This window comes from Odontesthes bonariensis, chromosome 8 (assembly GCF_027942865.1).
Source record: "Odontesthes bonariensis isolate fOdoBon6 chromosome 8, fOdoBon6.hap1, whole genome shotgun sequence".
Taxonomy (NCBI): Eukaryota; Metazoa; Chordata; class Actinopteri; order Atheriniformes; family Atherinopsidae; genus Odontesthes; species Odontesthes bonariensis.
This window is the reverse complement of record NC_134513.1, coordinates 25,855,179-25,878,363: the sequence shown is the minus strand read 5'-3', so window position 1 is coordinate 25,878,363 and position 23,185 is coordinate 25,855,179. Positions and strand designations below refer to the sequence as shown.

The 23,185-nt window shown below is 45.8% G+C and overlaps 13 non-coding genes across 13 annotated transcripts; 6 read left to right on the top strand and 7 right to left on the bottom strand.

Annotated features, from left to right (window-relative positions):
• Window positions 1-5,270: 5,270 nt before the first annotated feature.
• Window positions 5,271-5,342, bottom strand: trnag-gcc (transfer RNA glycine (anticodon GCC)). The gene has a single exon. It is a non-coding gene; the product is annotated as a tRNA-Gly (tRNA).
• A 1,116-nt stretch (window positions 5,343-6,458) lies between these two features.
• trnag-gcc (transfer RNA glycine (anticodon GCC)) lies at window positions 6,459-6,530 on the bottom strand. Its single transcript has one exon. It is a non-coding gene; the product is annotated as a tRNA-Gly (tRNA).
• A 282-nt stretch (window positions 6,531-6,812) lies between these two features.
• On the top strand, window positions 6,813-6,884 carry trnae-cuc (transfer RNA glutamic acid (anticodon CUC)). The gene has a single exon. It is a non-coding gene; the product is annotated as a tRNA-Glu (tRNA).
• A 1,934-nt stretch (window positions 6,885-8,818) lies between these two features.
• Window positions 8,819-8,890, bottom strand: trnag-gcc (transfer RNA glycine (anticodon GCC)). The gene has a single exon. It is a non-coding gene; the product is annotated as a tRNA-Gly (tRNA).
• Window positions 8,891-9,172: 282 nt separating this feature from the next.
• On the top strand, window positions 9,173-9,244 carry trnae-cuc (transfer RNA glutamic acid (anticodon CUC)). The gene has a single exon. It is a non-coding gene; the product is annotated as a tRNA-Glu (tRNA).
• A 762-nt stretch (window positions 9,245-10,006) lies between these two features.
• trnag-gcc (transfer RNA glycine (anticodon GCC)) lies at window positions 10,007-10,078 on the bottom strand. Its single transcript has one exon. It is a non-coding gene; the product is annotated as a tRNA-Gly (tRNA).
• Window positions 10,079-10,360: 282 nt separating this feature from the next.
• trnae-cuc (transfer RNA glutamic acid (anticodon CUC)) lies at window positions 10,361-10,432 on the top strand. Its single transcript has one exon. It is a non-coding gene; the product is annotated as a tRNA-Glu (tRNA).
• Window positions 10,433-12,721: 2,289 nt separating this feature from the next.
• On the top strand, window positions 12,722-12,793 carry trnae-cuc (transfer RNA glutamic acid (anticodon CUC)). Its single transcript has one exon. It is a non-coding gene; the product is annotated as a tRNA-Glu (tRNA).
• A 2,288-nt stretch (window positions 12,794-15,081) lies between these two features.
• On the top strand, window positions 15,082-15,153 carry trnae-cuc (transfer RNA glutamic acid (anticodon CUC)). Its single transcript has one exon. It is a non-coding gene; the product is annotated as a tRNA-Glu (tRNA).
• Window positions 15,154-15,908: 755 nt separating this feature from the next.
• trnag-gcc (transfer RNA glycine (anticodon GCC)) lies at window positions 15,909-15,980 on the bottom strand. Its single transcript has one exon. It is a non-coding gene; the product is annotated as a tRNA-Gly (tRNA).
• Window positions 15,981-16,262: 282 nt separating this feature from the next.
• trnae-cuc (transfer RNA glutamic acid (anticodon CUC)) lies at window positions 16,263-16,334 on the top strand. The gene has a single exon. It is a non-coding gene; the product is annotated as a tRNA-Glu (tRNA).
• Window positions 16,335-17,089: 755 nt separating this feature from the next.
• On the bottom strand, window positions 17,090-17,161 carry trnag-gcc (transfer RNA glycine (anticodon GCC)). Its single transcript has one exon. It is a non-coding gene; the product is annotated as a tRNA-Gly (tRNA).
• A 1,109-nt stretch (window positions 17,162-18,270) lies between these two features.
• Window positions 18,271-18,342, bottom strand: trnag-gcc (transfer RNA glycine (anticodon GCC)). The gene has a single exon. It is a non-coding gene; the product is annotated as a tRNA-Gly (tRNA).
• Between the last annotated feature and the right edge of the window lie 4,843 nt (window positions 18,343-23,185).

Genomic DNA, 23,185 nt, shown 5'->3' with positions numbered 1-23,185 from the left:
TCTATCCAGGGCTCATAAAAATACTTTATCAGGGCTCTCAAGTCTCACGCAATGAGCGTGAGACACACGCATTTCAACAAGTTCACACGCTCACACGCCACACATGCCATTTCTCACGCTGAGAAATGATCAACTTCGTCGCACAGAAATTCTAATGGCCTATACTATAAACGAATCACTGGCAGGTTACTGTGCGCTTGTACAGCTCAGAACTATAGCTCTGGTACAGCTGTCTTGATTTGGCAACCCATCGGCAAATCACAAAATGGAATTTCTCAGCCAATCAGAAAACAGAATTTCTTGTTGCCGGGTGAGGTCTGAAATAGCTTTCAGCTGCAAGCACGCGTTCCATGAATGCAACTATTATGCTCTGAATGCGTCCAGAAGTTGTAAACGAGCTGGAGGTGGAAGAGAACCGTCAGAATCATCAGCAGGTCATTTCTTCATTTATTTTAATCTTTTATTAGTTACCATAGTTTTCCTACTCTTTGTAAAAGACCTGCCGATTAAAGTGTTCGTTGGAGTAGTAGGCCTAAATATTCAGCACACACCCTTTGACATAAGCAACTTAATGAAAAATGAAAAATATGTAGGAGTGTAATTAGGCTTCCGTGGTTAATTTTTTTCAAAGGTGTGAGCAGATTCCCAAGGATATCTACAATTGCCAAATGGTATTAGTTCTGCCGCCCTGAAATGCTGATGCAGAGAGGGTTTTTTCCATGGTGGGGCTCAATAAAACCAAGACCAGGAATAAGTTGGCTCTGAATGGAACTCTGTCATCCATCATGACTGTGAAAATGGCTGAAATTGAGCAGCAGTGCTTTAACTGAAGAGTCATAGCAAAACATGCTTCCTTGGTTGAAGAGTTGCTAGAGTGCATTAAGCTGGAGACTGTGTTTCCCCTACAAGACACCCATTGTCTGAGCAGAGGTAGAGATAGCAAGGTACATTTGAAAGCTGATTATACAAGGAGCAGAGAATGCATTGGCCGGGAATCGAACCCTGGTCAACTGCTTGGCAAGCAGCTATTCTCTCCACTATACCACCAATGCCCTGACAGACCCTTATTTAGTCATCTATCAACTGTTTTTCTTGCAGGGCTATGACACACTCACTCTTACTCAGGAATCTTTCTATTTCTCCCTGAAATAAGAGAGAAGTCTAAAGCATGAAACTTGTGCTTGCTTGGATTCATTCTCCAGATGTGCACAATTGCTTTCATCTAAGGCTAAAATGTTTACAACTTCAGTACAATGCACTATGCCAATTAATTTGCCAGTTAGGAAGAGTTTACCACAGTCTTGCAACCTGTACCGTGTGCACTGCTTTTGGGTCCCTGATGGTCTAGTGGCTAGGATTTGGCGCTCTCACCGCAGTGGTCTGGGTTTGATTCCCGGTCAGGGAATGAGGGAATCAGGTTTTGGCACCGTGTGTAGTGTAAACCTAAGACAGTTCTGCTGTTGTTATCCAATGAGATCTAACTAGAATGTCAATTTAATCGAGCCCATCCATCCATCCATCCATTATCTCCCGCTGGTCCGGGGATCAGGTCGCGGGGGCAGCAGCTTGAGCAAAGAGACCCAGACGTCCCTGTCCCCAGCCACTTCCTCCAGCTCTTCTGGGGGGACCCCGAGGCGTTCCCAGGCCAGCCGAGAAACATAGTCTCTCCAACGTGTCCTGGGTCTTCCCCGGGGCCTCCTCCCAGTGGGACGGGCCCGGAACACCTCACCGGGGAGGCGTCCAGGAGGCATTCTCACCAGATGCCCGAGCCACCTCATCTCCTCTCGATGTGGAGGAGCAGCGGTTCTACTCTGAGCCCCTCCCGGATGACCGAGCTTCTCACCCTATCTCTTAGAGAGAGCCCAGACACCCTGCGGAGGAAACTCATTTCGGCCGCTTGTATTCGCGATCTCGTTCTTTCGGTCACTACCCAAAGCTCGTGACCATAGGTGAGGGTAGGAACATAGATTGACCGGTAAATCGAGAGCTTCGCCTTCTGGCTCAGCTCCTTCTTCACCACGACAGGCCGGTGCAGAGCCCGCATCACTGCAGACGCCGCACCGATCCGTCTGTCAATCTCCTGCTCCATTCGTCCCCCACTCGTGAACAAGACCCCGAGATACTTGAACTCCTCCACTTGGGGAAGGATCTCATTCCCGACCCGGAGACAGCATTCCACCCTTTTCCGGCCGAAGACCATGGTCTCGGATTTGGAGGTGCTGATTCTCATCCCATCCGCTTCACACTCGGCTGCGAACCGCTCCAGTGAGAGCTGAAGGTCACGGCCTGACGACGCCAACAGAACCACATCGTCCGCAAAAAGCAGAGACCCGATTCTGAGGTCGCCAAACCGGACCCCCTCAACGCCTTGGTTGCGCCTAGAAATTCTGTCCATAAAAATTATGAACAGAATCAGTGACAAAGGGTAGCCCTGACGGAGTCCAACCCTCACAGGAAACATGTCCGACTTACTGCCGGCAATGCGGACCAAACTCTGACACCGGTCATACAGAGACCGAACAGCCCATATCAAGGAGTCCAGCACTCCATACTCCCGGAGCACCCCCCCACAAGAATCCCTGAGGGACACGGTCGAACGCCTTCTCCAAGTCCACAAAACACATGTAGACCGGTTGGGCGAACTCCCATGCTCCCTCCAGGATCCTGCAGAGGGTATAGAGCTGGTCCACTGTTCCACGGCCAGGACGAAAACCACACTGCACCTCCTGAATCCGAGATTCGACTATCCGTCGGATCCTCCTCTCCAGTACCCCCGAAAAGACCTTACCAGGGAGGCTGAGGAGTGTGATCCCCCTATAGTTGGAACACACCCTCCGGTCCCCCTTTTTAAAGAGGGGGACCACCACCCCGATCTGCCAGTCCAGAGGCACTGCCCCCGATGTCCACGCGATGCTGCAGAGGCGTGTCAACCAAGACAGCCCCACAACATCCAGAGCCTTGAGGAACTCAGGACGGACCTCATCCACCTCCGGGGCCTTGCCACCGAGGAGTTTTTTGACCACCTCGGCAAGCTCAGCCCCAGAAATGGGAGGTCCCATGTCCGTGCCCCCCAAATCTGCTTCCTCATCAGAAGGCGTGTCGGTAGGATTGAGGAGGCCCTCGAAGTATTCCCCCCACAAACTCAAGACGTCCCTAGTTGAAGTCAGCAGAGCCCCGCCCTCAAAATACACGGTGTTGACGGTGCACCACTTCCCCCCCCTGAGCCGCCGGATGGTGGACCAGAATCTCCTCGAGGCCGTCCGGAAGTCGTTCTCCATGGCCTCCCCGAACTCCTCCCAAGCACGAGTTTTTGCCTCAGCAACCGCTGAGGTTGCGTTCCGCTTGGCCTGTCGGTACCCATCAGCTGCTTCCAGAGTCCCACTGGCCAAAAAGGCCCGATAGGACTCCTTCTTCAGCTTGACGGCTTCCCTCACCACTGGTGTCCACCAGCGGGTTCGGGGATTGCCGCCACGACAGGCACCGACCACCTTACGGCCACAGCTCCGGTCGGCCGCCTCAACAATGGAGGCACGGAACATGGCCCATTCGGGCTCAATGTCCCCCACCTCCCCCGGGACATGGTTGAAGCTCTGCCGGAGGTGGGAGTTGAAACTCCTCCTTACAGGGGATTCCGCCAGCCGTTCCCAACAGACCCTCACAACACGTTTGGGCCTGCCAGGTCTGACCGGCTTCCTCCCCCACCAGCGGAGCCAACTCACCACCAGGTGGTGATCAGTTGACAGCTCCGCCCCTCTCTTCACCCGAGTGTCCAGGACATACGGCCGCAAGTCCGACGATACGACCACAAAGTCGATCATCGAGCTGCGGCCTAGGGTGTCCTGGTGCCAAGTGCACATATGGACACCCTTATGCCTGAACATGGTGTTCGTTATGGACAGTCCGTGACGAGCACAGAAGTCCAACAACAAAACACCACTCTGATTCAGATCGGGGGGGCCGTTCCTCCCAATCACGCCCCTCCAGGTCTCACTGTCATTGCCCACGTGAGCATTGAAGTCCCTCAGCAGGACGAGGGAGTCTCCCGGAGGAGCACTCTCTAGTGCCTCCTCCAGGGACTCCAAAAAGGGTGGGTACTCTGAACTGCCGTTCGGTGCATAAGCACAAACAACAGTCAGGACCCGTCCCCCCACCCTAAGGCAGAGGGAGGCTACCCTCTCGTCTACCGGGGTGAACCCCAATGTACAGGCGCACAGCCGGGGGGCAATAAGTATGCCCACACCTGCTCTACGCCTCTCACTGCGGGCAACTCCAGAGTGGAAGAGAGTCCAACCCCTCTCGAGGAGGCTGGTTCCGGAGCCCAAGCCATGCGTCGAGGTGAGTCCGACTATATCTAGCCGGAACCGCTCAGCCTCGCGCACCAGCTCAGGCTCCTTCTCCAGCAGAGAGGTGACGTTCCACGTCCCAAGAGCCAGCTTCAGTAGCCGAGGATCAGACCGCCAAGTTCTCTGCCTTCGGCTGCCACCCAGCTCACACTGCACCCGATCCCCATGGCCCCGTGGGAGGGGCCATGGGGATCAGGTGCAGTGCCTGTCGGAAGGGGGACCCGTGTCGTTTCTTCGGGCTGTGCCCGACCGAATTTAATCGAGCCCTGTCAAAAATTCAATAGGACGTTGGTTTGTAAGAAGTCATCCTATGCGCACCACTTGATTTGAAATAACACTTTACAGCCAGCAGATTTACTACTTCTCTTTAGAGAAGGGCTCTCTTAACTCTATCCAGCAGCTCTAGGACCGTTGTGGCTTTTAAAAACTAAAAGAATGATCAAGTTTTTCTGATACTTTGATGTGTAACACGGTGCTTAATAACATCTTGAGCAGCAAAGAGAAATGCAATTTGTCATTAAATGACATGGGCATCCACGAATGATACGGAAAAAGAGAAATTTCATGGTCTATTGTCGGACAAAATGTTTTTGTCCGCGGAATTGGAGCATTTGGCCATTTGGCAGGTGCTGGCCGTCCATCCGTCCGTCTTGGATTGAGTTTGAGGGAGGCCCGTTTTTTGTGTCGTACGGCACTGTGGAATCTAATCTTCCCCACTTGCTTTGTAGAGGAGGAACTTAGAATGCACATGAGATAACAGACCATCACTTTAACTGAAGAGTCATAGCAAAACATGTTTCCTTGGTTGAAGAGTTGCTAGAGTGCATTAAGCTGGAGACTGTGTTTCCCCTACAAGCCACCCATTGTCTGAACAGAGGTAGAGATAGCAAGGTACATTTGAAAGCTGATTATACAAGGTGCAGAGAATGCATTGGCCGGGAATCGAACCCGGGTCAACTGCTTGGCAAGCAGCTATTCTCTCCACTATACCACCAATGCCCTGACAGACCCTTATTTAGTCATCTATCAACTGTTTTTCTTGCAGGGCTATGACACACTCACTCTTACTCAGGAATCTTTCTATTTCTCCCTGAAATAAGAGAGAAGTCTAAAGCGTGAAACTTGTGCTTGCTTGGATTCATTCTCCAGATGCGCACAATTGCTTTCATCTAAGGCTAAAATGTTCACAACTTCAGTACAATGCACTATGCCAATTAATTTGCCAGTTAGGATTGAGTTTACCACAGTTTTGCAACCTGTACCGTGTGCACTGCTTTCGGGTCCCTGATGTTTTAGTGGCTAGGATTCGGCGCTCTCACCGCCGCGGCCCGGGTTCGATTCCCGGTCAGGGAATGAGGGAACCAGGTTTTGGCACTGTTAGTAGCGTAAACCAAAGACATTTCTGCTGTTTTTTTCCAATGACATGACAAGAATGTCAATTTAATCGAGCCCTGTCACAAATTCAATAGGACGTTGGTTTGTAAGGAGTCATCCTATGCGCACCACTTGATTTGAAATAACACTTTACAGCCAGCAGATTTACTACTTCTCTTTAGAGAAGGGCTCGCTTAACTCTTTCCAGCAGCTCTAGGACCATTGTGGCTTTTAAAAACTAAAAGAATGATCAAGTTTTTCTGATACTTTGATGTGTAACACGGTGCTTAATAACATTTTGAGCAGCAAAGACAAATGCTATTTGTCATTAAATGACATGGGCATCCACGAATGATACGGAAAAAGAGAAATTTCATGGTCTTTTGTCGGACAAAATGTTTTTGTCCGCGGACTTGAACCATTTGGTGATCTAGCAGGTGCTGGCCGTCCATCCGTCCGTCCGTCTTGGATCGAGTTTGAGGGAGGCCCGTTTTTTGTGTCGTACGGCACTGTGGAATCTAATCTTCCCCACTTGCTTTGTAGAGGAGGAACTTAGAATGCACATGAGAAAACAGACCATCACTTTAACTGAAGAGTCATAGCAAAAAATGCTTCCTTGGTTGAAGAGTTGCTAGAGTGCATTAGCTTGAGACTGTGTTTTCCCTACAAGCCACCCATTGTCTGAACAGAGGTAGAGGTAGCAAGGTACATTTGAAAGCTGATTATACAAGGTGCAGAGTGTGCATTGGCCGGGAATCGAACCCGGGTCAACTGCTTGGCAAGCAGCTATTCTCTCCACTATACCACCAATGCCCTGACAGACCCTTATTTAGTCATCTATCAACTGTTTTTCTTGCAGGGCTATGACACACTCACTCTTACTCAGGAATCTTTCTATTTCTCCCTGAAATAAGAGAGAAGTCTAAAGCGTGAAACTTGTGCTTGCTTGGATTCATTCTCCAGATGCGCACAATTGCTTTCATCTAAGGCTAAAATGTTCACAACTTCAGTCCAATACACTGTGCCAATTAATTTGCCAGTTAGGATTGAGTTTACCACAGTCTTGCAACCTGTACCGTGCGCACTGCTTTCGGGTCCCTGATGGTCTAGTGGCTAGGATTCGGCGCTCTCACTGCCGCGGCCCGGGTTCGATTCCCGGTCAGGGAATGAGGGAACCAGGTTTTGGCACTGTTAGTAGCGTAAACCAAAGACATTTCTGCTGTTTTTTTCCAATGACATGACAAGAATGTCAATTTAATCGAGCCCTGTCACAAATTCAATAGGACGTTGGTTTGTAACGAGTCATCCTATGCGCACCACTTGATTTGAAATAACACTTTACAGCCAGCAGATTTACTACTTCTCTTTAGAGAAGGGCTCGCTTAACTCTTTCCAGCAGCTCTAGGACCATTGTGGCTTTTAAAAACTAAAAGAATGATCAAGTTTTTCTGATACTTTGATGTGTAACACGGTGCTTAATAACATTTTGAGCAGCAAAGACAAATGCTATTTGTCATTAAATGACATGGGCATCCACGAATGATACGGAAAAAGAGAAATTTCATGGTCTATTGTCGGACAAAATGTTTTTGTCCGCGGACTTGGACCATTTGGTGATCTGGCAGGTGCTGGCCGTCCATCCATCTTGGATCGAGTTTGAGGGAGGCCCGTTTTTTGTGTCGTACGGCACTGTGGAATCTAATCTTCCCCACTTGCTTTGTAGAGGAGGAACTTAGAATGCACATGAGAAAACAGACCATCACTTTAACTGAAGAGTCATAGCAAGAAATGCTTCCTTGGTTGAAGAGTTGCTAGAGTGCATTAAGCTGGAGACTGTGTTTCCCCTACAAGCCACCCATATTTTGAGCAGAGGTAGAGATAGCAAGGTGCATTTGAAAGCTGATTATTCAAGGAGCAGAGAATGCATTGGCCGGGAATTGAACCCCGGTCAACTGCTTGGGAAGCAGCTATTCTCTCCACTATACCACCAATGCCCTGACAGACCCTTATTTAGTCATCTATCAACTGTTTTTCTTGCAGGGCTATGACACACTCACTCTTACTCAGGAATCTTTCTATTTCTCCCTGAAATAAGAGAGAAGTCTAAAGCGTGAAACTTGTGCTTGCTTGGATTCATTCTCCTGATGCGCACAATTGCTTTCATCTAAGGCTAAAATGTTCACAACTTCAGTACAATGCACTATGCCAATTAATTTGCCAGTTAGGAAGAGTTTACCACAGTCTTGCAACCTTTACCGTGTGCACTGCTTTCGGGTCCCTGATGGTCTAGTGGCTAGGATTCGGAGCTCTCACTGCCGCGGCCCGGGTTCGATTCCCGGTCAGGGAATGAGGGAACTAGGTTTTGGCACTGTTAGTAGCGTAAACCAAAGACATTTCTGCTGTTGTTTTCCAATGACATGACAAGAATGTCAATTTAATCGAGCCCTGTCACAAATTCAATAGGACGTTGGTTTGTAACGAGTCATCCTATGCGCACCACGTGATTTGAAATAACACTTTACAGCCAGCAGATTTACTACTTCTCTTTAGAGAAGGGCTCACTTAACTCTTTCCAGCAGCTCTAGGACCATTGTGGCTTTTAAAAACTAAAAGAATGATCAAGTTTTTCTGATACTTTGATGTGTAACACGGTGCTTAATAACATTTTGAGCAGCAAAGACAAATGCCATTTGTCATTAAATGACATGAGCATCCACGAATGATACGGAAAAAGAGAAATTTCATGGTCTATTGTCGGACAAAATGTTTTTATCCGCAGACTTGGAGCATTTGGTGATCTGGCACGTGCTGGCCGTCCATCCGTCTTGGATCGAGTTTGAGGGAGGCCCGTTTTTTGTGTCGTACGGCACTGTGGAATCTAATCTTCCCCACTTGCTTTGTAGAGGAGGAACTTAGAATGCACATGAGAAAACAGACCATCACTTTAACTGAAGAGTCATAGCAAAAAATGCTTCCTTGGTTGAAGAGTTGCTAGAGTGCATTAGCTCGAGACTGTGTTTTCCCTACAAGCCACCCATTGTCTGAACAGAGGTAGAGATAGCAAGGTACATTTGAAAGCTGATTATACAAGGTGCAGAGTATGCATTGGCCGGGAATCGAACCCGGGTCAACTGCTTGGCAAGCAGCTATTCTCTCCACTATACCACCAATGCCCTGACAGACCCTTATTTAGTCATCTATCAAGTGTTTTTCTTGCAGGGCTATGACACACTCACTCTTACTCAGGAATCTTTCTATTTCTCCCTGAAATAAGAGAGAAGTCTAAAGCGTGAAACTTGTGCTTGCTTGGATTCATTCTCCAGATGCGCACAATTGCTTTCATCTAAGGCTAAAATGTTCACAACTTCAGTACAATGCACTATGCCAATTAATTTGCCAGTCAGGAATGAGTTTACCACAGTCTTGCAACCTGTACCGTGCGCACTGCTTTCGGGTCCCTGATGGTCTAGTGGCTAGGATTCGGCGCTCTCACCGCCGCGGCCCGGGTTCGATTCCCGGTCAGGGAATGAGGGAACCAGGTTTTGGCACTGTTAGTAGCGTAAACCAAAGACATTTCTGCTGTTTTTTTCCAATGACATGACAAGAATGTCAATTTAATCGAGCCCTGTCACAAATTCAATAGGACGTTGGTTTGTAAGGAGTCATCCTATGCGCACCACTTGATTTGAAATAACACTTTACAGCCAGCAGATTTACTACTTCTCTTTAGAGAAGGGCTCGCTTAACTCTTTCCAGCAGCTCTAGGACCATTGTGGCTTTTAAAAACTAAAAGAATGATCAAGTTTTTCTGATACTTTGATGTGTAACACGGTGCTTAATAACATTTTGAGCAGCAAAGACAAATGCTATTTGTCATTAAATGACATGGGCATCCACGAATGATACGGAAAAAGAGAAATTTCATGGTCTATTGTCGGACAAAATGTTTTTGTCCGCGGACTTGAACCATTTGGTGATCTAGCAGGTGCTGGCCGTCCATCCGTCCGTCCGTCTTGGATCGAGTTTGAGGGAGGCCCGTTTTTTGTGTCGTACGGCACTGTGGAATCTAATCTTCCCCACTTGCTTTGTAGAGGAGGAACTTAGAATGCACATGAGAAAACAGACCATCACTTTAACTGAAGAGTCATAGCAAAAAATGCTTCCTTGGTTGAAGAGTTGCTAGAGTGCATTAGCTTGAGACTGTGTTTTCCCTACAAGCCACCCATTGTCTGAACAGAGGTAGAGGTAGCAAGGTACATTTGAAAGCTGATTATAAAAGGTGCAGAGTGTGCATTGGCCGGGAATCGAACCCGGGTCAACTGCTTGGCAAGCAGCTATTCTCTCCACTATACCACCAATGCCCTGACAGACCCTTATTTAGTCATCTATCAACTGTTTTTCTTGCAGGGCTATGACACACTCACTCTTACTCAGGAATCTTTCTATTTCTCCCTGAAATAAGAGAGAAGTCTAAAGCGTGAAACTTGTGCTTGCTTGGATTCATTCTCCAGATGCGCACAATTGCTTTCATCTAAGGCTAAAATGTTCACAACTTCAGTCCAATGCACTGTGCCAATTAATTTGCCAGTTAGGATTGAGTTTACCACAGTCTTGCAACCTGTACCGTGCGCACTGCTTTCGGGTCCCTGATGGTCTAGTGGCTAGGATTCGGCGCTCTCACTGCTGCGGCCCGGGTTCGATTCCCGGTCAGGGAATGAGGGAACCAGGTTTTGGCACTGTTAGTAGCGTAAACCAAAGACATTTCTGCTGTTTTTTTCCAATGACATGACAAGAATGTCAATTTAATCGAGCCCTGTCACAAATTCAATAGGACGTTGGTTTGTAACGAGTCATCCTATGCGCACCACTTGATTTGAAATAACACTTTACAGCCAGCAGATTTACTACTTCTCTTTAGAGAAGGGCTCGCTTAACTCTTTCCAGCAGCTCTAGGACCATTGTGGCTTTTAAAAACTAAAAGAATGATCAAGTTTTTCTGATACTTTGATGTGTAACACGGTGCTTAATAACATTTTGAGCAGCAAAGACAAATGCTATTTGTCATTAAATGACATGGGCATCCACGAATGATACGGAAAAAGAGAAATTTCATGGTCTATTGTCGGACAAAATGTTTTTGTCCGCGGACTTGGACCATTTGGTGATCTGGCAGGTGCTGGCCGTCCATCCGTCTTGGATCGAGTTTGAGGGAGGCCCGTTTTTTGTGTCGTACGGCACTGTGGAATCTAATCTTCCCCACTTGCTTTGTAGAGGAGGAACTTAGAATGCACATGAGAAAACAGACCATCACTTTAACTGAAGAGTCATAGCAAGAAATGCTTCCTTGGTTGAAGAGTTGCTAGAGTGCATTAAGCTGGAGACTGTGTTTCCCCTACAAGCCACCCATATTTTGAGCAGAGGTAGAGATAGCAAGGTGCATTTGAAAGCTGATTATTCAAGGAGCAGAGAATGCATTGGCCGGGAATTGAACCCCGGTCAACTGCTTGGGAAGCAGCTATTCTCTCCACTATACCACCAATGCCCTGACAGACCCTTATTTAGTCATCTATCAACTGTTTTTCTTGCAGGGCTATGACACACTCACTCTTACTCAGGAATCTTTCTATTTCTCCCTGAAATAAGAGAGAAGTCTAAAGCGTGAAACTTGTGCTTGCTTGGATTCATTCTCCTGATGCGCACAATTGCTTTCATCTAAGGCTAAAATGTTCACAACTTCAGTACAATGCACTATGCCAATTAATTTGCCAGTTAGGAAGAGTTTACCACAGTCTTGCAACCTTTACCGTGTGCACTGCTTTCGGGTCCCTGATGGTCTAGTGGCTAGGATTCGGAGCTCTCACTGCCGCGGCCCGGGTTCGATTCCCGGTCAGGGAATGAGGGAACTAGGTTTTGGCAATGTTAGTAGCGTAAACCAAAGACATTTCTGCTGTTGTTTTCCAATGACATGACAAGAATGTCAATTTAATCGAGCCCTGTCACAAATTCAATAGGACGTTGGTTTGTAACGAGTCATCCTATGCGCACCACGTGATTTGAAATAACACTTTACAGCCAGCAGATTTACTACTTCTCTTTAGAGAAGGGCTCACTTAACTCTTTCCAGCAGCTCTAGGACCATTGTGGCTTTTAAAAACTAAAAGAATGATCAAGTTTTTCTGATACTTTGATGTGTAACACGGTGCTTAATAACATTTTGAGCAGCAAAGACAAATGCCATTTGTCATTAAATGACATGAGCATCCACGAATGATACGGAAAAAGAGAAATTTCATGGTCTATTGTCGGACAAAATGTTTTTATCCGCAGACTTGGAGCATTTGGTGATCTGGCACGTGCTGGCCGTCCATCCGTCTTGGATCGAGTTTGAGGGAGGCCCGTTTTTTGTGTCGTACGGCACTGTGGAATCTAATCTTCCCCACTTGCTTTGTAGAGGAGGAACTTAGAATGCACATGAGAAAACAGACCATCACTTTAACTGAAGAGTCATAGCAAGAAATGCTTCCTTGGTTGAAGAGTTGCTAGAGTGCATTAAGCTGGAGACTGTGTTTCCCCTACAAGCCACCCATATTTTGAGCAGAGGTAGAGATAGCAAGGTGCATTTGAAAGCTGATTATTCAAGGAGCAGAGAATGCATTGGCCGGGAATTGAACCCCGGTCAACTGCTTGGGAAGCAGCTATTCTCTCCACTATACCACCAATGCCCTGACAGACCCTTATTTAGTCATCTATCAACTGTTTTTCTTGCAGGGCTATGACACACTCACTCTTACTCAGGAATCTTTCTATTTCTCCCTGAAATAAGAGAGAAGTCTAAAGCGTGAAACTTGTGCTTGCTTGGATTCATTCTCCAGATGCGCACAATTGCTTTCATCTAAGGCTAAAATGTTCACAACTTCAGTCCAATGCACTGTGCCAATTAATTTGCCAGTTAGGATTGAGTTTACCACAGTCTTGCAACCTGTACCGTGCGCACTGCTTTCGGGTCCCTGATGGTCTAGTGGCTAGGATTCGGCGCTCTCACTGCTGCGGCCCGGGTTCGATTCCCGGTCAGGGAATGAGGGAACCAGGTTTTGGCACTGTTAGTAGCGTAAACCAAAGACATTTCTGCTGTTTTTTTCCAATGACATGACAAGAATGTCAATTTAATCGAGCCCTGTCACAAATTCAATAGGACGTTGGTTTGTAACGAGTCATCCTATGCGCACCACTTGATTTGAAATAACACTTTACAGCCAGCAGATTTACTACTTCTCTTTAGAGAAGGGCTCGCTTAACTCTTTCCAGCAGCTCTAGGACCATTGTGGCTTTTAAAAACTAAAAGAATGATCAAGTTTTTCTGATACTTTGATGTGTAACACGGTGCTTAATAACATTTTGAGCAGCAAAGACAAATGCTATTTGTCATTAAATGACATGGGCATCCACGAATGATACGGAAAAAGAGAAATTTCATGGTCTATTGTCGGACAAAATGTTTTTGTCCGCGGACTTGGACCATTTGGTGATCTGGCAGGTGCTGGCCGTCCATCCGTCTTGGATCGAGTTTGAGGGAGGCCCGTTTTTTGTGTCGTACGGCACTGTGGAATCTAATCTTCCCCACTTGCTTTGTAGAGGAGGAACTTAGAATGCACATGAGAAAACAGACCATCACTTTAACTGAAGAGTCATAGCAAGAAATGCTTCCTTGGTTGAAGAGTTGCTAGAGTGCATTAAGCTGGAGACTGTGTTTCCCCTACAAGCCACCCATATTTTGAGCAGAGGTAGAGATAGCAAGGTGCATTTGAAAGCTGATTATTCAAGGAGCAGAGAATGCATTGGCCGGGAATTGAACCCCGGTCAACTGCTTGGGAAGCAGCTATTCTCTCCACTATACCACCAATGCCCTGACAGACCCTTATTTAGTCATCTATCAACTGTTTTTCTTGCAGGGCTATGACACACTCACTCTTACTCAGGAATCTTTCTATTTCTCCCTGAAATAAGAGAGAAGTCTAAAGCGTGAAACTTGTGCTTGCTTGGATTCATTCTCCTGATGCGCACAATTGCTTTCATCTAAGGCTAAAATGTTCACAACTTCAGTACAATGCACTATGCCAATTAATTTGCCAGTTAGGAAGAGTTTACCACAGTCTTGCAACCTTTACCGTGTGCACTGCTTTCGGGTCCCTGATGGTCTAGTGGCTAGGATTCGGAGCTCTCACTGCCGCGGCCCGGGTTCGATTCCCGGTCAGGGAATGAGGGAACTAGGTTTTGGCAATGTTAGTAGCGTAAACCAAAGACATTTCTGCTGTTGTTTTCCAATGACATGACAAGAATGTCAATTTAATCGAGCCCTGTCACAAATTCAATAGGACGTTGGTTTGTAACGAGTCATCCTATGCGCACCACGTGATTTGAAATAACACTTTACAGCCAGCAGATTTACTACTTCTCTTTAGAGAAGGGCTCACTTAACTCTTTCCAGCAGCTCTAGGACCATTGTGGCTTTTAAAAACTAAAAGAATGATCAAGTTTTTCTGATACTTTGATGTGTAACACGGTGCTTAATAACATTTTGAGCAGCAAAGACAAATGCCATTTGTCATTAAATGACATGAGCATCCACGAATGATACGGAAAAAGAGAAATTTCATGGTCTATTGTCGGACAAAATGTTTTTATCCGCAGACTTGGAGCATTTGGTGATCTGGCACGTGCTGGCCGTCCATCCGTCTTGGATCGAGTTTGAGGGAGGCCCGTTTTTTGTGTCGTACGGCACTGTGGAATCTAATCTTCCCCACTTGCTTTGTAGAGGAGGAACTTAGAATGCACATGAGAAAACAGACCATCACTTTAACTGAAGAGTCATAGCAAGAAATGCTTCCTTGGTTGAAGAGTTGCTAGAGTGCATTAGCTCGAGACTGTGTTTTCCCTACAAGCCACCCATTGTCTGAACAGAGGTAGAGATAGCAAGGTACATTTGAAAGCTGATTATACAAGGTGCAGAGTATGCATTGGCCGGGAACCGAACCCGGGTCAACTGCTTGGCAAGCAGCTATTCTCTCCACTATACCACCAATGCCCTGACAGACCCTTATTTAGTCATCTATCAAGTGTTTTTCTTGCAGGGCTATGACACACTCACTCTTACTCAGGAATCTTTCTATTTCTCCCTGAAATAAGAGAGAAGTCTAAAGCGTGAAACTTGTGCTTGCTTGGATTCATTCTCCAGATGCGCACAATTGCTTTCATCTAAGGCTAAAATGTTCACAACTTCAGTACAATGCACTATGCCAATTAATTTGCCAGTCAGGAATGAGTTTACCACAGTCTTGCAACCTGTACCGTGTGCACTGCTTTCGGGTCCCTGATGGTCTAGTGGCTAGGATTAGGCGCTCTCACCGCCGCGGCCCGGGTTCGATTCCCGGTCAGGGAATGAGGGAACCAAGTTTTGGCACTGTGAGTAGCGTAAACCAAAGACATTTCTGCTGTTGTTTTCCAATGACATGACTAGAATGTCAATTTAATCGAGCCCTGTCACAAATTCAATAGGACGTTGGTTTGTAAGGAGTCATCCTATGCGCACCACTTGATTTGAAATAACACTTTACAGCCAGCAGATTTACTACTTCTCTTTAGAGAAGGGCTCGCTTAACTCTTTCCAGCAGCTCTAGGACCATTGTGGCTTTTAAAAACTAAAAGAATGATCAAGTTTTTCTGATACTTTGATGTGTAACATGGTGCTTAATAACATTTTGAGCAGCAAAGACAAATGCTATGTGTCATTAAATGACATGGGCATCCACGAATGATACGGAAAAAGAGAAATTTCATGGTCTATTGTCGGACAAAATGTTTTTGTCCGCGGACTTGGACCATTTGGTGATCTGGCAGGTGCTGGCCGTCCGTCCGTCTTGGATCGAGTTTGAGGGAGGCCCGTTTTTTGTGTCGTACGGCACTGTGGAATCTAATCTTCCCCACTTGCTTTGTAGAGGAGGAACTTAGAATGCACATGAGAAAACAGACCATCACTTTAACTGAAGAGTCATAGCAAGAAATGCTTCCTTGGTTGAAGAGTTGCTAGAGTGCATTAAGCTGGAGACTGTGTTTCCCCTACAAGCCACCCATATTTTGAGCAGAGGTAGAGATAGCAAGGTACATTTGGAAGCTAATTATTCAAGGAGCAGAGAATGCATTGGCCGGGAATCGAACCCGGGTCAACTGCTTGGCAAGCAGCTATTCTCTCCACTATACCACCAATGCCCTGACAGACCCTTGTTTTGTCATCTATCAACTGTTTTTCTTGCAGGGCTATGACACACTCACTCTTACTCAGGAATCTTTCTATTTCTCCCTGAAATAAGAGAGAAGTCTAAAGCGTGAAACTTGTGCTTGCTTGGATTCATTCTCCAGATGCGCACAATTGCTTTCATCTAAGGCTAAAATGTTCACAACTTCAGTACAATGCACTGTGCCAATTAATTTGCCAGTTAGGATTGATTTTACCACAGTTTTGCAACCTGTACCGTGCGCACTGCTTTCGGGTCCCTGATGGTCTAGTGGCTAGGATTCGGCGCTCTCACCGCCGCGGCCCGGGTTCGATTCCCGGTCAGGGAATGAGGGAACCAGGTTTTGGCACTGTTAGTAGCGTAAACCAAAGACATTTCTGCTGTTTTTTTCCAATGACATGACAAGAATGTCAATTTAATCGAGCCCTGTCACAAATTCAATAGGACGTTGGTTTGTAACGAGTCATCCTATGCGCACCACTTGATTTGAAATAACACTTTACAGCCAGCAGATTTACTACTTCTCTTTAGAGAAGGGCTCGCTTAACTCTTTCCAGCAGCTCTAGGACCATTGTGGCTTTTAAAAACTAAAAGAATGATCAAGTTTTTCTGATACTTTGATGTGTAACACGGTGCTTAATAACATTTTGAGCAACAAAGACAAATGCTATTTGTCATTAAATGACATGAGCATCCACGAATGATACGGAAAAAGAGAAATTTCATGGTCTATTGTCGGACAAAATGTTTTTGTCCGCGGACTTGGACCATTTGGTGATCTGGCAGGTGCTGGCCGTCCATCCGTCTTGGATCGAGTTTGAGGGAGGCCCTTTTTTTGTGTCGTACGACACTGTGGAATCTAATCTTCCCCACTTGCTTTGTAGAGGAGGAACTTAGAATGCACATGAGAAAACAGACCATCACTTTAACTGAAGAGTCATAGCAAGAAATGCTTCCTTGGTTGAAGAGTTGCTAGAGTGCATTAAGCTGGAGACTGTGTTTCCCCTACAAGCCACCCATTGTCTGAACAGAGGTAGAGATAGCAAGGTACATTTGGAAGCTAATTATTCAAGGAGCAGAGAATGCATTGGCCGGGAATCGAACCCGGGTCAACTGCTTGGCAAGCAGCTATTCTCTCCACTATACCACCAATGCCCTGACAGACCCTTATTTAGTCATCTATCAAGTGTTTTTCTTGCAGGGCTATGACACACTCACTCTTACTCAGGAATCTTTCTATTTCTCCCTGAAATAAGAGAGAAGTCTAAAGCGTGAAACTTGTGCTTGCTTGGATTCATTCTCCAGATGCGCACAATTGCTTTCATCTAAGGCTAAAATCTTCACAACTTCAGTACAATGCACTATGCCAATTAATTTGCCAGTCAGGAATGAGTTTACCACAGTCTTGCAACCTGTACCGTGTGCACTGCTTTCAGGTCCCTGATGGTCTAGTGGCTAGGATTCGGCGCTCTCACCGCCGTGGCAGGGGTTTGATTCCCGGTCAGGGAATGAGGGAACCAAGTTTTGGCACTGTGAGTAGCGTAAACCAAAGACATTTCTGCTGTTGTTTTCCAATGACATGACTAGAATGTCAATTTAATCGAGCCCTGTCACAAATTCAATAGGACGTTGGTTTGTAAGGAGTCATCCTATGCGCACCACTTGATTTGAAATAACACTTTACAGCCAGCAGATTTACTACTTCTCTTTAGAGAAGGACTCGCTTAACTCTTTCCAGCAGCTCTAGGACCATTGTGGCTTTTAAAAACTAAAAGAATAATCAAGTTTTTCTGATACTTTGATGTGTAACACGGTGCTTAATAACATTTTGAGCAACAAAGACAAATGCTATTTGTCATTAAATGACATGAGCATCCACGAATGATACGGAAAAAGAGAAATTTCATGGTCTATTGTCGGACAAAATGTTTTTGTCCGCGGACTTGGACCATTTGGTGATCTGGCAGGTGCTGGCCGTCCATCCGTCTTGGATCGAGTTTGAGGGAGGCCCTTTTTTTGTGTCGTACGACACTGTGGAATCTAATCTTCCCCACTTGCTTTGTAGAGGAGGAACTTAGAATGCACATGAGAAAACAGACCATCACTTTAACTGAAGAGTCATAGCAAGAAATGCTTCCTTGGTTGAAGAGTTGCTAGAGTGCATTAAGCTGGAGACTGTGTTTCCCCTACAAGCCACCCATTGTCTGAACAGAGGTAGAGATAGCAAGGTACATTTGGAAGCTAATTATTCAAGGAGCAGAGAATGCATTGGCCGGGAATCGAACCCGGGTCAACTGCTTGGCAAGCAGCTATTCTCTCCACTATACCACCAATGCCCTGACAGACCCTTATTTAGTCATCTATCAACTGTTTTTCTTGCAGGGCTATGACACACTCACTCTTACTCAGGAATCTTTCTATTTCTCCCTGAAATAAGAGAGAAGTCTAAAGCGTGAAACTTGTGCTTGCTTGGATTCATTCTCCAGATGCGCACAATTGCTTTCATCTAAGGCTAAAATGTTCACAACTTCAGTACAATGCACTATGCCAATTAATTTGCCAGTCAGGAATGAGTTTACCACAGTCTTGCAACCTGTACCGTGTGCACTGCTTTCGGGTCCCTGATGGTCTAGTGGCTAGGATTCGGCGCTCTCACAGCCGCGGCCAGGGTTCGATTCCTGGTCAGGGAATGAGGGAACCAAGTTTTGGCACTGTGAGTAGCGTAAACCAAAGACATTTCTGCTGTTGTTTTCCAATGACATGACTAGAATGTCAATTTAATCGAGCCCTGTCACAAATTCAATAGGACGTTGGTTTGTAAGGAGTCATCCTATGCGCACCACTTGATTTGAAATAACACTTTACAGCCAGCAGATTTACTACTTCTCTTTAGAGAAGGGCTCGCTTAACTCTTTCCAGCAGCTCTAGGACCATTGTGGCTTTTAAAAACTAAAAGAATGATCAAGTTTTTCTGATACTTTGATGTGTAACATTCTTCTTCTTCTTAGGCCTTTATATTCCTTTCGGAACATAGGCCATTGATGAAGACTTTCCACCCTCGTCTGTCTTGTGCCATTTTCTCCAGCTGTTTCCACGACAGTCCCCTCTTCTTTACATCCATCTCTGTGCTCCTTCTCCAGTTGTTCTTGGGTCTCCCTCTGCTTCTTTTGCCTTGTGGGTTCCATGTTAATGCCTGTTTGGTTATAGCTGTGTTGTTTTTTCGCAGGGTATGTCCAATCCAGCTCCACTTCCTCCTCATGAGCTGTGCCTCTATTGTTTCCTGCTTGGTGCGTTCCCACAGGCTGGTGTTGCTGATGCAGTTGGGCCAGAAGATCCTGAGGATGTGTCTTAGGCAGTGGTTTGTGAAGGTCTGCAGCTTATTGGTGATTTGTTTGGTGGTCCTCCAGGTTTCTGATCCATATAGCAGCACTGTTTTGACGTTGGAGTTGAAGATTTTGAGCTTGGTGTTGAGTGAAATGTTTTTGGCTTTCCAGATCTTATTTAATATGTTGAATGCTGTTCTTGCCTTCCCTATTCTTGATTTCACATCTTCTTCTGTTCCACCATCCACTGCAATTACACTTCCTAGGTATGTGAATTTGTCTACCTCTTCTAATGGGCTGTCCCTGATGTTTATGGGACTTGTGCTTTTGTTGTTTACTCGCATTATTTTGGTTTTCCCTCCATTTATTTTGAGCCCCAGTCCTGCTGCGTTCTTTTCAAGCAGTTGGGTTTTCTCCTGCATCTGTTGGTGATTGTGTGAGAGTAGAGCAATGTCATCGGCGAAATCCAGGTCTTCTAGTTGTTCTGTCAGACTCCATTGGATGCCTGTCTTTTTATTGTGGGTTGTTTGTTTCATGATCCAGTCAATGCATAGGAGGAATAGGAAAGGAGAAAGTAAGCATCCCTGTTTCACTCCAGTGAGCACGGTGAATGTTTTCTGTGTTTGTCCCTGGTGGAGCACTTGGCACTGCATGTCCTGATATGAGCTCTTGATGATGTTTATGTATTTAGTGGGTATTCCATAGTGTGCCATTAAACTCCATAACAGCTTACGGTCTACACTGTCAAATGCCTTTTCAAAGTCGATAAAATTGACGTAGGCAGAGGTGTTCCATTCTATCGATTGTTCTATGATGATCCTGATGGTAGCAATTTGGTCACTGCATGATCTTCCATTTCTGAAACCCGCTTGGTGTTCTCTCAGCTCATCGTCAACACCTTTTCGCAGTCTTTCTAAGATGATGCGGTTTAACACTTTTCCTGGTGTTGATAGTAGCATGATCCCCCTGTAGTTGTTGCAGTCTCTAAGGTCTCCTTTTTTGGGGATGATGGCTATGAGCCCATCTTTCCAGTCTGCCGGTATGTTTTCCTCCTCCTCCCATATTTTCCTGATGAGTGTGTGGAGCATGGTGGTTGCAGTTTCGACATCAGCCTGTAGGGCCTCTGCTGGAATTTCATCTGGCCCCGCTGCTTTGCCACGTCGTAGCATCTTGATAGCCATCCTTACCTCAGATCTTGTTGGGGGGGCACAGTTGATCTCGAGTATGTGTGCTGCTGGTGGAATCTCGATGACTTGGTCGGGCGGTGGTCTATTCAACAGCTCGCTGAAATGTTCTGTCCATCTTTGGTGTTGTTCCTCCTTAGTGGTAAGGAGTCGTCCCTCATTATCCCGGATTTGTATGTTGTTCTGTCTGAATTTCCCCGCTAGTTTCCTGGTGGTCATGTAGAGTTCCTTGAGGTTGTTTTGTGCTGCTGCTTCCTGTGCTACTCTTGCCAAAGCCTCAATGTAGTTTTTCTTGTCCAGTTTGGCGCTTTTCCTCACTTCCTTGTTTGCTTCTTCATAGTCTTTTTGGGCTGCTGCTTTCCTTGCTCGTGTTTTGCATTTGTTGAGTGTGTCCTTTTTGGCCCTCCTTTCTTCTATTCTCTTCAAGGTTTCTGTTGACAGCCAAGGTTTGTGGTTTGTAGTCCTTTTCCCAATAACTTCCAGACAAGTCTCCTTCCATATGCTTTTCACGCTGTTCCAGTACTCGTTCACTGATTGTTGTTCTTCTTGCAGGGCTTGAAACCTGTTCTGAAGGGTGGTTTTATACAGCTCAGTTGTTTCAATGTCCTGGAACAGCTGGATGTTGAACTTTGTTCTGTTCCCAGAGGGGGTATTGCAGCGCTTTAGCTTGAGTTGGAGTTTTGCAGCCACTAGGTGGTGGTCTGACCCGGCGTCTGCCCCCCTCTTCACTCTTACGTCCAAGAGAGACCGTCTGAACTTTCGGTTGATACATATGTGGTCAATCTGGTTTTCAGTAGTGTGGTCGGGAGATATCCAGGTGGCTTTATGAATGGGTTTATGGGGGAATACGGTGCCTCCTATGACAAGGTTGTTGTCAGCACAAGTGTCAGCAAATCTTTCCCCATTTTCGTTCATGGTGCCAAGTCCGTGTCTTCCCATGGTCAGCTCGTATCCATTGTTGTTATTTCCCACCTTGGCATTCATGTCGCCTATGAGTAAGGTTAGGTCTTTTTCCTTCCTGGACTGGAGTAGATGTTGTAGTTGGTTATAGAAATTATCCTTTCTTTCCTCCTCGGTATTGTTGGTAGGTGCATAGCACTGTATGATTTGAAGGTTGATTTTTTTATGGGTGGTTTTGAATCTTGCCGTGATGATTCTTGAGCTGATGGGCTCCCAGCTGATGAGGGCCCTTTGTGCTTCTTTGGAGAGCATGAGTGCCACTCCTTCTGTGTGTGGTGCTGCTTCCTCTGCATGTCCAGAGTAGAGTATGGACTCACCACTGGCTAGTTTGACTTCACCTGTCTGGGTCCATCTGGTTTCGCACAGGCCAAGAATGGAAACCTTGTATCTGCTCATCTCTTTAGCAATGACTGTTGTTTTCCCTGCTGTGAACATGGTCCTGATATTCCAGGTTGCGATGTTGGTCGGTTTCCTAGGGGATAGAAGATTCTGCCGCACCCTCTCCGGACGGTTTTCGGTGTGCAACTTCATTCTCTCTTCCGCTTGTATGCTTGAAGAGTCTTCCTCTCCTAGGTTGTGGGGTTTCTTGTTCTTCATCAATGTTTCTGTAATCAACTTATCCACTACACGGGTGATTGGCCCATGAGTTTTACCATTGCCCTATTGGCCAGCTTTACCTGTTTCCACCTCTCACGGCGAGGACGTTAGGGTTGGATTTTGAGAGGTGTAACATGGTGCTTAATAACATTTTGAGCAGCAAAGACAAATGCTATTTGTCATTAAATGACATGGGCATCCACGAATGATACGGAAAAAGAGAAATTTCATGGTCTATTGTCGGACAAAATGTTTTTGTCCGCGGACTTGGACCATTTGGTGATCTGGCAGGTGCTGGCCGTCCATCCGTCTTGGATCGAGTTTGAGGGAGGCCCTTTTTTTGTGTCGTACGGCACTGTGGAATCTAATCTTCCCCACTTGCTTTGTAGAGGAGGAACTTAGAATGCACATGAGAAAACAGACCATCACTTTAACTGAAGAGTCATAGCAAGAAATGCTTCCTTGGTTGAAGCTGGTTTTAAAAACTAAAAGAATAATCAAGTTTTTCTGATACTTTGATGTGTAACACGGTGCTTAATAACATTTTGAGCAACAAAGACAAATGCTATTTGTCATTAAATGACATGAGCATCCACGAATGATACGGAAAAAGAGAAATTTCATGGTCTATTGTCGGACAAAATGTTTTTGTCCGCGGACTTGGAGCATTTGGCGATCTGGCATGGGGGAAATTTTGGGTAAAAACAATGTATATAAATATGAACGAATTTATAAATGTATATATAATTAATATAAATATAAAAAAATCTTTCCTTACGCATTATACACGCTCCTTGGCAAAATATTTCTCCAAGGGTGACAACAATATTACTGGGCATGTATTGTTGTAATGTTTTAAATACTTGAACGCAGTTTTTCTAGAGAAGATAATTGCTTTGTATTTGGGAGTATCGTCCATTGACTCTTTAAGGCTTTCACATGCGCGCGCATACCGACAACCGGTAAGTGACATGCTGTTTATAAAGTTGTTTTGTAACGTCCCCATGCCAGTAATGTGAGAACCATGCATATGGTTTTGATGGTAAGGCTTGTGACTTTATTGTCGGATGGTTTATAAAGTGGTGTGACGTTTCTGCAGTGTGCAAGTTGTTGTT